This window comes from Lepisosteus oculatus, unplaced genomic scaffold, assembly GCF_040954835.1.
Source record: "Lepisosteus oculatus isolate fLepOcu1 unplaced genomic scaffold, fLepOcu1.hap2 HAP2_SCAFFOLD_45, whole genome shotgun sequence".
In the NCBI taxonomy this organism is placed as follows: domain Eukaryota; kingdom Metazoa; phylum Chordata; class Actinopteri; order Semionotiformes; family Lepisosteidae; genus Lepisosteus; species Lepisosteus oculatus.
In genome coordinates, this window is record NW_027167988.1 from 1,021,176 (window position 1) to 1,034,601 (window position 13,426).

The following is a 13,426-nucleotide window of genomic DNA, read 5'->3' on the forward strand; positions in this document are numbered from 1 at the left end:
TTCCACATGCGATTTCAACATTTTCCTTGGGAGATGTCAAGCCAGCAAGCCACTGCTGTGGTTCAGTGGCCATTGTGGAGTTCAGTGGCCCTGTTGTACACAGAAAGCACATTGAGCTCCTTGGACATGAAAAGTTCCAGATAAAAGCCATTTGTCATCCTTTCTCTTGGTGTCGATGTTGCTATTGTATGTAAAGGTGGCAACTTGCTCAGCGAGCAGGCGGAGCACACACCGAATGCAGATGTGTCTGAGTGGTGTGTCCAAGTGGCTGCAAAAGGACAACACTACCGGGGCGCCGTTGCTTAGTTGGTTAAAGCGCTTGTCTCTTAAACAGGAGATCCTGAGTCCGAATCCCAGTGGTGCCTTCTTTGTTCTGTCTTCTCAAACAGAACTGGTCCTTACAGACAACCGCCTACGGCTAGACTTAATTAAATGCAAGTATTCATTTCCTGTCTTTAACGCGACTTGTTTTTCTTAAAATGGATGGAACTTGCAAAACATGAAATACAAACATTGCTAATCAGCGCTAGCGGCTGGCAAAAAAAAAGAAGTCAGCAATGTTTTTTTTCTTTAACCTTAACCCTGCTAATGGAGAAGAGTTAAACGACCGAGTCTATGCAGCTTAAACGGTGCTCATGTCGGGTTCTTAGCTGAAAGGGTGGTAAATCACGCTCACCCCAGTCCTTAATCTTTTAAAAGGATACAATATTGAACCTAGTCGCCACATCACATACATCCTGTTCAACGATAAAAAAGTGACATCTATCCTCGATCCAGAGTAAATCCCACGATGAGGGCATATTTTTTTCCACTTTACCATGAGTCGGGCTCAGCTGCACAGAGGCGAGAGCAGAGCAATGAGGTCACAGGGACAGGGGAGTCACACGCTGGCGGTTTGAACACGCGGAAGATCACTGAGGGATCCACAGTATATGGACCCTCCGTGCGCCATCAGTCCACACTCCGGACTCTGAATCCTGCCATCCGAGTTAAGATCTCGGCGGAACCTGAGGCACAGTTCCTTCTTAAAACGTAATCTGGTGAGCATTTCTAGAATCGTACTTGTATAGATGCAGCCTTTAATGTGTTGCTGGGTTAAAATTGATGACTTCTTGAACTTCAGTAGGCAACTGCCCTCTTGATTTCGGATTTAATTTCTTTATTACAGGGGCGCTTTTATGAAGACAGAGTCATGTTCAGGTACTTTGCTTGATGGAGGAAGCATATTTCGGACTCTGTGATCTGCTCACCTGGAAAGGTCTGCTGTACTACTACAAGAGAGAAGTAGAGTCTGGAAGAATGGACAATTTTATGATGCTTTGGAAGATAATGTTTTTTTTTTCTTTGAAATCGAAATGAATCAGAATATCAGTGCAAAAGACAAACTCTTGGTTTGGTTTAAAGAGATATGGTTTTAAAACAGACAAAATGTAGAAAACAGGTGTTTCTCACTTTTGGAAAAGAATGGACCGGGGGTAATATTTTACTAGGTGCAGTGCTGATCTCACTGGGTTACAGTCCTGCAGTGTCACACCAGGGCCAGTGGCGCAATGGATAACGCGTCTGACTACGGCTCAGGAGATTGCAGGTTCGACTCCTGCCTGGCTCGGGTCATTTTTAAACGCATGGGGCTACTCCCTAAGTAGTCTGTGCTACTTACTGCATTGTAATCGTACCCAGTAAGAGATTTCCTTCATGTAAATGAACTGCACCTGACAGCTTTAGAAAAACACCTGGGCTCAGTACGGTGCTGAGAGCTCAGCGTTGCTGTTCTAATTAGCACGCACTGCATCGGCTATGAGCCCGAACCTTTCAATTATTCCGATCAGTAAGTCAACACGTAGTCCACATGAACGGTAGAAATATTCTCTTGTCTGTCTCTTGTTTGTATAGAACTGAATGTCCCTGACAATGTACTGTTAGTTTTAATTGAAGAACGGCATTTGTGTTCAAATATACCAGACAAGTTTATGTAACTGCTCATGCGACACTCAGTTGTAATTAGTCAAGAAATAAAGTCGAACAATAGCTGCGGGTTTGATTCTGAACGTATGAGATTGCAGCGCCTTTTACTTCCATTGACAAATGATAGAGATTCGAAGAGAGATCCTTCAGACCAGCAAGCAAACCCACGGCTATTTCGGTTTTCTATCTAGGCAACGTTGGTGTCTGCAATAGCATACATGAAAGCGTGATGCAATTTCTGTGGCTACATTTGTTGCACATCATGCACAGTAAGAGTGTTTCTAACACCAAATAAAAAGTCAACAATTAGCGATCACGCCTTCTCCTCAGTTAACCCACTGAAACCCTTGCTGTTAACAGTTCTTTACTGCGTGCTTTACCAGCACCTACATATCGTGTCGGTTCTTTCAGCTTTATTCATTAGGTTTTCAAAGGCATAAGTAGAGCACCAGAGGTGCGAACGCAAAATGTGTAGTTATCTGAAGAATTGATTTCCATGGCAGCGGGTCCAAGCGATTTCGCGTTGTTATAGTACCAGGAAAGGAAAAGCGGCACTTCGCCTCTGCCGCGCAGGCACAAGGCGACGTGCGGCAGACGCCGGAGTCGGCAGGTTTCGCACCTGCGCGGGGAAGCCCCAACGCATTTCGAGCCCATCGCCTTAACCACTCGAGCACGACAAATGCGAGCTCGCCGCCGCCGCATTCCTCCTATAATCAAACACGGACTGCGATTTGGCTGCGGAAACCTTTTTAAAGTTGCTCTCCGTTAAAAAAAATACCTTTCACAAGATTCGTGCCGGCAGACAGACACGCCTCAGAGGGTTTAAGGCTGGCTTCACGTTCAAATGATAAAGTCCCCCAGTCCGGATGTCAAAATGCAACTTTGGCAGACAGAAAAAACATCAACAAACCAAAAATGTGGACAAGGATTTTACAAGCTGCACCACACTGCACTTTCAAAAGCATTTACATTCGTGTTAGACGCAGGAATTGCCTTTGATTTGCGCGCTTACGAACGCCATGGAAAACGAAACAAAACTAAAGCCCTCAGCTCCTGCACTTGATTATAATGCCGTTACGTGTCGAAGCAGGAATTTACGTCATCCTACCACTGCAACACGGGGAATAGAGGGAAATGAGCACAAGCTACGAATTGTCTCTAATCAGTCCCTACAGTTGTAAGACGCCTGGAAGCGTGCACCCCCATCATTAATCTTTGCGCATCTGTGCAAGGTAAACTCTGGAGCAGTCTCTGAAACGGCTCAAAGGAAACACGTGATTGATTCCATATGCATCTGGGGTTCATTTCTTATTTACATTTAATTCAAGGGAAAGGCTTGGGTCAGTTTCAGACGGCCTCCAACAGCGAGATTCAAGCGCCCCACCTTCAGCCCAATCTGCGCCGCCAGAACGACAACGGCTCCTCTGCTCTCCGGGGTGCGGTTGTGACCCCGTAACCTAAAGTGTTGGTGGCAGACAAATGGAGACTAACAGGTGATGTCCTAGGACATGACTACATTGTGACACTCGGTGGGGATGGTGACCATTGCTTGGAAAAGAGTGCGAGGCCCCTTTAGAAAAACATTTTGTTAACAGGCATTCTGCCTCAGCCTAAACACCTATAGCTTGCAAAGCGCATGCTATTAGACAGGCACCTCTGCAAGACCTTAAGAGTCTCTTAAACTAGTGATAGTAAGGTGTTCCCAATGGGCGATGTTTGGCTTTCAAATCATCTCTCTGTGGAAGCGCCGAGATGCAGCTGTTTAAGGCTTAGAAGCAGCTGACTGTTTCACTACCTAGCTGATTACTGTCAGTCAGGGAGCTCAGAGGTGAAAAGCCTGTCTGAGAGACAATTCGCCGTCGATCAGTTCAATATGTTCCGTACCAGCTCGGCGCACCTGAGATCATCTTGGTAGCCGTGTAGCTCAGATGAGTGAGAGCGTGTGTGTGTGTACCACCGTGATTGGATGCCGGTCCTTCTCAGGTCACAGTAAACCTTCTGCTGCCTAACTTCCCTAATTTTGGGGATCCCTTTGAAAAAGCAAAGGAAAAAAAACTGGCTCTTCATCAGTATGATCGACCTCACCCAGTGTGGCGCAGTGGCCTAATGGCTAAGACACTGGCCTCCTAAGCCAGGGATTGTGGGTTTGAGTACCATCTGGGGTGCTCCTGTCCCATTTTGAGCGTACAAATGTCCTTTTGATTTGCAAAGCTACAACCCCACCTTACTCAGTGAGCGTCTCTTCTTTTCTCTCACATACAGTTGGGAGAAAAACTTTTGTAAACAGCCCTTCGGAATGATGTGGATTTCTGCATGAATGGCTCCTAACATGTGATCTTATCTTTATCTAAGTCATAATAATTAATAAAGAGAGTCTGATTTAACAAACAACACACGCCCAACATTTGACATTGCTGTTTCTTTATTGACCAAATGGTTTAAACAATCAAGGTCATTGATGGAAAAAGTACGTGTACCCTTATATTAAGGAGCTAGTGGAACCTCCTTTATGACAAAAACCTCAATCCCCACTTTCTGTAGCGGCTGGTCAGACCTGAGCAGCGGTTAGGAGGTATTTTGGCCTATTCCTCTATGCAAAACTGTTTCAGTTCATGTATATTTTTGGGATGTCTTGCGCTGAACGGCCTGCTTCAGATCACGCCACAGCACTTCAATGGGATTGGGGTCAGGACTCTTACTTGGCCATCCCAAAATACGGAATTTCTTCTGTTTCAGCCACTCTGTTGTTGATGTACTCCTTTGTTTTTGTCATGCTGCATGACCCAGCCTCTTTCGAGTTTTAGATCACAGGCAGACACCCTGACATTCTGCTGTAGAATTTCCTGATACATCTTGGAATTCATCGGTCCCTCGATGATTGCAAGCCGTACAGCCTCCGCCATGTTTCCCAGGTGGGATGAGGTTTTGGAGTTGGTATGCAGTGTTTTGTTATCTCCAAACATAACGCTGTGCACATTTACCAACAAGTTCAACTTTTGTCATGTCTGTCCACAGAACATTGTTCCAGGAGTTGCTGTGGAACATCCATGTGGTCTTTAGCAAACTTGAGAGGGGCAGTGGTGGTTTTTTTTGGGGGGAGAGCAGTGGTTTCCTCCGTGGTGACCTCGCATGATCACCGCTCCTGTTCAGATTTCTTCTTATGGTGGACTCATGGACACAGACGTAAGACAAAGTCAACCACCTGTTCGCTAGATCCCATCCCCACTCAGCTAGTCAAAGATTCCCTCGAAGGACTGGCAGGACCTATAATTAGTATGATGAATGCATCGCTTGCGTCAGGCGTTGTACCTGATCAATTTAAGGTAGCGGTTGTTAGACCGCTCCTTAAGAAGTCAAATTTGGATCCACAAGTTCTTAACAACTACAGGCCTGTCTCAAAGGTCCCATTTCAATCTAAAAGTTTTGAGAGAATAGTTGTTGCCCAATGTCAATCGTATCTGGATTCAAATAATATACTTGAGAAATTTCAGTCTGCTTTCTGAAACTGCATTAACGAGAGTCGTAAATGATATTCTCTTAGCTACTGATGTGGGGAATGCAACAGTGCTTGTGCTTCTAGATCTTAGAGCTGCCTTTGACACGGTTGACCTCTCTGTTTTGTTACACAGGCTTGAGTTTGAGGTTGGCTTATCTGGAACCGTCCTTCAGTGGTTTACTTCACATTTTACTCATCGTTTTCATTATGTTCAAATATCTAATAATTGTACTGCTTCATCAACGTCACCAGTTCAATTTGGGGTACCAGACGGATCAGTGCCGGGGCCAATATTGCTCTCTCTCTCTACATGCTGCTGCTAGGTAGGATAATACGAAAAAATAATATGAACTTTCATTCATATGCTGATGACACTCAAATAAACATTTTGTTCACACCAAACGACAACTTTTCTATTATCACTTTAGTTAAATGCATTAATGAAGGAAAGACTTGGATGTGTGAAAACTTTTTGTTACTCAACTCTGAGAAAACTGAGGATCTGTTGATCGGAGGCAACAATACTGATAGGACTACTATAACTTCAGCACTTAACTCAGAGGATTTAAACATTTGCCTCAAAGAGACAGCACGTAACCTAAGTGGCATATTAGACACAAGGCTCTTAACAACTTGCATTGTTAAGTGCCTTGAGACAACCTTGTTGTGAAAGGTGCTATATAGAAATACATTGATTTGAACTGAATTGACAATGTAAAATGTTGTGTGTGTTGTTTGTTAAACAAGACTGTCTTTATTTATTATTATGCGTCAGATGAAGATCAGATCACATTTTAAGAGCCAATCATGTAGAAATCCAGATCATTCGCGTTTTAAAAGTTGCGGGAAAAGCAAAACAGGTGCTTTTCCTTTGTTGCGCAGACACACGACGACACCGTAGGCGGCAGGACTCGAAGCTTTGCAGGGAGACCCCGATGGCTTTCTAGTCCATCGCCCTAACCACTCGGCCGCCGCCGCCGCCACTGCCTTTTTGATGCAGTCTAACATAGAGTGCCGGGCAGCGGCGGAAACCTTTTTCAAAGTCGCTTTCCGTTTAACAACAACAAAAAAAACTTTCACAAAATGCATGCTAGCAGACAAATGCGCCTCAGAGGACTTAAGGCTGGCTTCAAGTTGGAATGATAAAGTCTCCCCGTCCGGTCAGGAAAAGGGAACTTTGTTAGACAGAAAGAAGGAAGTAACAATAACGGAGAATTGTGTGCAAGGATTTTAGAAGCTGCGCAGCCCTGCAGTTTCAATAGCCCTTTTATTCGTGTTAGATGCTGGAATTGCCTTTTTTTGACGCTCTTACGAATGCGATGTCAACGAAAACAGAACAAAGCACAAAAAACCCTCAAGTCCTGCAGTTGGATAGAATGCCGTTACGCGTCCAAGCCGTATTTGACTTCATCCTACCATTGCAACACGGGGCGTATATGGAAACGAACACACGCTACGAATTGTCTCTAATCAGTCCCTACAGTTGTAAGGCGCCTGGAAGCGTGCACCCCCATCATTAATCTTTGCGCATCTGTGCAAGGTAAACTCTGGAGCAGTCTTTGAAACGGCTCAAAGGAAACACGTGATTGATTCCATGTGCATCTGGGGTTCATTTATTTATTTACATTTAATTCAAGGGAAAGGCTTGGGTCAGTTTCAGACGGCCTCCAACAGCGAGATTCAAGCGCCCCACCTTCAGCCCAATCTGCGCCGCCAGAACGACAACGGCTCCTCTGCTCTCCGGGGTGCGGTTGTGACCCCGTAACCTAAAGTGTTGGTGGCAGACAAATGGAGACTAACAGGTGATGTCCTAGGACATGACTACATTGTGACACTCGGTGGGGATGGTGACCATTGCTTGGAAAAGAGTGCGAGGCCCCTTTAGAAAAACATTTTGTTAACAGGCATTCTGCCTCAGCCTAAACACCTATAGCTTGCAAAGCGCATGCTATTAGACAGGCACCTCTGCAAGACCTTAAGAGTCTCTTAAACTAGTGATAGTAAGGTGTTCCCAATGGGCGATGTTTGGCTTTCAAATCATCTCTCTGTGGAAGCGCCGAGATGCAGCTGTTTAAGGCTTAGAAGCAGCTGACTGTTTCACTACCTAGCTGATTACTGTCAGTCAGGGAGCTCAGAGGTGAAAAGCCTGTCTGAGAGACAATTCGCCGTCAATCAGTTCAATATGTTCCGTACCAGCTCGGCGCACCTGAGATCATCTTGGTAGCCGTGTAGCTCAGATGAGTGAGAGCGTGTGTGTGTGTACCACCGTGATTGGATGCCGGTCCTTCTCAGGTCACAGTAAACCTTCTGCTGCCTAACTTTCCTAATTTTGGGGATCCCTTTGAAAAAGAAAAGGAAAAAAAAAACTGGCTCTTCATCAGCGTGATCGACCCAACCCAGTGTGCCCCAGTGGCCTAATGGATAAGGCACTGGCCTCCTAAGCCAGGGATTGTGGGTTCGAGTCCCATCTGGGGTGCTCCTGTCCCTTTTTGAGCGTACAAATGTCCTTTTGATTTGCAAAGCTGCAACCCCACCTTACTCAGTGAGCGTCTCTGCTTTTCTCTCACATACAGTTGGGAGATGTCTTGCACTGAACGGCCTGCTTCAGATCACGCCACAGCACTTCAATGGGATTGGGGTCAGGACTCTTACTCGGCCATCCCAAAATACGGAATTTCTATTGTTTCAGCCACTCTGTTGTTGATGTACTCCTTTGTTTTTGTCATGCTGCATGACCCAGCGTCTTTCGAGTTTTAGATCACAGGCAGACACCCTGACATTCTGCTGTAGAATTTCCTGATACATCTTGGAATTCATCGGTCCCTCGATGATTGCAAGCCGTACAGCCTCCGCTATGCTTCCCAGGTGGGATGAGGTTTTGGAGTTGGTATGCAGTGTTTTGTTATCTCCAAACATAACGTTGTGCACATTTACCAACATGTTCAACTTTTGTCACTGTCCACAGAACATTGTTCCAGGAGTTGCTGTGGAACATCCATGTGGTCTTTAGCAAACTTGAGAGGGGCAGTGGTGGTTTTTTTGGGGGGGAGAGCAGTGGTTTCCTCCATGGTGACCTCGCATGATCACCACTCCTGTTCAGATTTCTTCTTATGGTGGACTCATAAACACAGACGTAAGACAAAGTCAACCACCTGTTCGCTAGATCCCATCCCCACTCAGCTAGTCAAAGATTCCCTCGAAGGACTGGCAGGACCTATAATTAGTATGATGAATGCATCGCTTGCGTCAGGCGTTGTACCTGATCAATTTAAGGTAGCGGTTGTTAGACCGCTCTTAAGAAGTCAAATTTGGATCAACAAGTTCTTAACAACTACAGGCCTGTCTCAAAGGTCCCATTTCAATCTAAAAGTCTTGGGAGAATAGTTGTTGCCCAACGTCAATCATATCTGGATTCAAATAATATACTTGAGAAATTTTAGTCTGGTTTCTGAAACTGCATTAACAAGAGTCGTAAATGATATTCTCTTAGCTACTGATGCAGGGAATGCAACAGTGCTTGTGCTTTGCTTCTAGATCTTAGAGCTGCCTTTGACACGGTTGACCTCTCTGTTTTGTTACACAGGCTTGAGTTTGAGGTTGGCTTATCTGGAACCGTCCTTCAGTGGTTTACTTCACATTTTACTCATCGTTTTCATTATGTTCAAATATCTAATAATTGTACTGCTTCATCAATGTCACCAGTTCAATTTGGGGTACCAGAAGATCAGTGCTGGGACCAATATTGCTCTCTCTCTCTACATGCTGCTGCTAGGTAGGATAATATGAAAAAATAATATGAACTTTCATTCATATGCTGATGACACTCAAATAAACATTTTGTTTACACCAAACGACAACTCTTCTATTATCAGTTTAGTTAAATGCATTAAGGAAGGAAATACTTGGATGTGTGAAAACTTTTTGTTACTCAACTCTGAGAAAAATGAGGATCTGTTGATCGGAGGCAACAATACTGATAGGACTACTATAACTTCAGCACTTAACTCAGAGGATTTAAACATCTGCCTCAAAGAGACAGCACGTAACCTTGTTGTGAAAGGCGCTATATAGAAATACATTGATTTGAATTGAATTGACAATGTAAAATGTTGTGTGTGTTGTTTGTTAAACAAGACTGTCTTTATTTATCAAAAAATAAAAGGAATTTGCTAGGAATGCAAACGTTAGGTTGCGCTTCTTCATGCTGCATCGTCGGCATGAGTGGAGCTTTTTAAACGTCTGTACTTACTGTGCCCCATAAGAAATCGTTTGTCCCCATTCAAAAGAGATTGTGCGATGTCCTGCAGTGTTCGCAAAGCAAACCTTTGACAGTTTGAAAAGAGGAATTTATTCTGCTTCCTGTGCGTGCAGTAGTTACAAAGTTGAACGTCTTTACACGATCTGCTGCAGTTTTCAGTGGGCGGGCTTTGTCAGAGGGCTTGGAAAAACGCACTGTGTTTCGGCTCGGGAAACATCATGAGAAGTGTCCTGCATGTTTTCTGTGTATAGCTGTCTTTTAACGCATACAGAATTCATTCGAAATCATTGATTTCTCCAATTAACAAGGTTCCCTTAAAGGATGAGTCAAAGTAACGTCTAATCGGATTAGTTTCCTTAGAGCTGGTTCAGAGTTTGCTCAAGAGTTTACCTTTCACAGATGCGCAAAGAAAAATGTTGGGGGTGCACGCTTCAAGGTGCCTTACAGCTGTAGGGAGTGATTCGAGACGATTTGTGGCGTGTGCTCGTTCCCATATACCGTACGCCCCGGGGTGCAGTGCTAAGATGAAGTACAATACCGCTTGGGCACGTAACGGCGTTACACGCAAGTGCGGGACGTGAGGCTTTTCGTTTGTTCATTTTGTTTTGCTCTGCTTTGCTTTGTTTCGTGGTCAAGAGGCGTAAGGTAAGTCGTAATCCAGGGAGAACACTGGTGGCAAACAGTCCGAGGTGAGAGGCGAGGTCCAAAGTCGAAAAGGCAGAAGGGGAGTCCAATATCCAGAATAAACGAGGTAATGGAAAAAACGCCAGGTAGAGCTCTCAAGGAGTAGACTCAATACCAGCGGGAAGCAAGTAAAGATGGTAAAAATAGCACTGCGTACCCCACGGTGGAGTGTGTGCAGGTGGGTTAACTCGTGCGGCGGCGTTTGTTAATAATCACCCTCTGCTGGTGCTGTTTAGATTGCTTAAGAGTTGGTCTTAACTGCCTGGCGGTCATGACAAGCTCCTCTTTAAGCTGTGGTTTAGTTTTGCATTCATGTGTTTCTAGAGCAGTTATTTATGGGGGTGGGTGGGTCCTTCACAGAGGCTCAGGACAAATCCCCTGCATGAAAGTCTACTGTGTGCGTTCAAACAGTCACAGGTCAAGAGCCAGGCAGGAGGACAATGGACAGATGAGCCAACGAACTAAAAATAAAAGAACAGATATGAAAAAGCCACCATCTTTTTCTTTTTGACATTTTCCGACTTTCATGCAAGCCAGGACAAAGTTGCTCGTAGCTACTTGTGGATTCAAATACTCTATCGAGTGCTTTGATGAGTTTTTGCAATTTGATTGTCGTCCTGTCAGCCTGTTTCTGTTTTTTTTTTTTCAATCTAGGGATGGAAAGTATGAGGGAAATGATGGAGCAATCAATAACCGCTCCGGAAAAATGGCAGAAAGAAATGGTCCGTCACTAAGGACATTTGTGAAGCAGAGGAGTGACATCACCACAAAGGCGACTTATTCTGCTGATCGTTTTGGTGAATAATGATTGAGGCGTGTTAAGAGAAAGGTAGCTGCGTCAGCATGCTTAGGCTGCAAAGGATAAAGCAAAGGTTTACTCCATGCTGAAAAGAGAAGAAAAGAAGCACAACGTTTCGACTGTGGAGCCTTCTGCGCCATCTTCTTTAGCGATGGTGATGATGTTTACATTGGAAAAACTGAGACACGCATACTGGAGGGGCTTGAACCACCAACTTTTCAGCACCACAGAGTCTGACAGTCTTTTGTGCACCCTACATTTGCAGGTTTATGGTCAAAGAAAACAATCACTTGCGCTTCTTGCAGCCGGCAATCTTTTTCCACTGACAACCAAGAAATGGATTTCATCTTTCACAAGCTGTATGGATTTCTTCAAAAACAAGTTATTCCAGAAAGGAAATGAATTCTTGCATTAAACTGAACCAAGCTGTACATGTTTGTCTGAAATGAGACATTCGGCACAACAAGACACGGAGAGAGGCACCGCTGGTATTCAGACCCAGGATCGCCTGCTTACTAGGCGGGCACTTTAAGCCACTAGGGAACAGCGCCAGCGGAGCACCGCGCTTTTACAGACACTTGGACACATCTGCGTTCGGTGTGCACTTAACCTGCTCTCTGAGCCCGTTGCCTCCGTCCCATTTAATAGCAGAACTGACGCCAAGAGAAATGATGAGAAATGGCATTTATCGGGCACTTTTCATGTCCAAGGAGCTCAATGCCCTTGACACCTCCCCAAGGCGACAGAGCTGTGCATTCTTTGGCGACACCATTTTTTCTTTTGTTTAATTTCTATACTTATTGATAGAATAAAAACGATATGTCATGTACTGTAAGGGAAATGTCTCTTTTCATGGGGAAAGCTAGCACCAGCAAATGTTGTGTTTAGAAGAAGTGATTTAACATGACACGTGACCTAATTTACCGGAGCAAAAGCTCACCCAGCAAGCCCTGCTTTACTTCTACAGGAGAGAAGTACTGTAGAGTCTGCAAGATGTTCAGCTGGGTAGCTACGTCAGCATGCCTCGGCTGCAAAGGAACAAGTACTAGGTTTATTGCATGCTGAAAAGAGAAGAACGGAAACACAGCGTTTCGACTGTGAGGTCTTCTCACACCTGAAGAAGCCTCACACCTGTAAAAGGCTCCATGGTTTTCTTTCTTCTCTTTTCAACATGGAATACACCTATTGTCTGCAAGATGTGACAATTTCATGGTGTTTTGGAAGAAAACCTTTTTTCTTTGAATTCAAAATCAATCGGAATTTCAGCACAACACATCAACACTTTTTCTGTTTTAAGGAGATGATATTTTAAACCTGACAAAAATAGTAGGAAACACAAGTTTCTTGCTGTGAAAATTTAGATGGGGAAGTGTACTACTAGTAGCAGTGTAGAGCTCTCTGTGGTGGAGTGCAAGCGCATGTTCTATGGGCCAGTGGCGTAATGGATAACGCGTCTGACTTCGGATCAGAAGATTGGAGGTTCGAGTCCTGCCTGGCTCGTGAGGCTTTTAAACCTCTCAGGTTCCTAGGTAACAGGTTGCCGTCATGTATATGAACTATAGAAAAGCATTTGCCACAACCCGTAAATTAGCACGCAAGTGCGGGCTGGTGAACACAGAACTGTATGGAGATCATCTCCAGCTCCGAGCTCAATTGCAATGAAAAAACATGCAGAACAGAACTGGAGAGCAGCTGAATTTGTGCTCAGTAGGGTGGGGAGGACTCAGCATTGCTATTGTTCTAATTGGCATGAACTGCAGGGGATCTGAATCAGAACATGTCAGTCAGTTTGATCATTGCGTCAATATGTAGGCCACGTTAATACAGAATTATTACTTTGTCTGTCTCGTCTTTGTATATAGCTGAATGTCCCTGACAATTTCATGTTAGTTTTTAAGAACGACATTGGTGCAAATATATACATATATAGCATATAAGGAACACGTAAAAGTTTAGTCCATGCTGAAAAGATAAGAAAACCGCCACAACGTTTCATCTTGGAATAAATCTTTACTTGTTGTTTTGCAGCCTACCCATTCTGACCTAACTCCTCCCTTGAAATTCCCTAACAGATAAGGGTACGTAACGGCTCATGCGATGCTCAGTTGCAATTTGTCCCAAAACAAACAAGAACAGCAGCTGAGGGTTTGAGTTTGAACATGCACTGTATTAAAGCAGCTTTTATTTCCATTGATAAATGCTAGATATTCCTACAGAGATTCTC

General features: G+C 44.4%; 3 non-coding genes across 3 annotated transcripts; all 3 read left to right on the forward strand.

The window, feature by feature from the left end:
• Positions 1-1,536: 1,536 nt before the first annotated feature.
• Positions 1,537-1,609, forward strand: trnar-acg (transfer RNA arginine (anticodon ACG)). The gene has a single exon. It is a non-coding gene; the product is annotated as a tRNA-Arg (tRNA).
• Positions 1,610-7,864: 6,255 nt separating this feature from the next.
• On the forward strand, positions 7,865-7,937 carry trnar-ccu (transfer RNA arginine (anticodon CCU)). The gene has a single exon. It is a non-coding gene; the product is annotated as a tRNA-Arg (tRNA).
• A 4,692-nt stretch (positions 7,938-12,629) lies between these two features.
• trnar-ucg (transfer RNA arginine (anticodon UCG)) lies at positions 12,630-12,702 on the forward strand. Its single transcript has one exon. It is a non-coding gene; the product is annotated as a tRNA-Arg (tRNA).
• Positions 12,703-13,426: the final 724 nt, after the last annotated feature.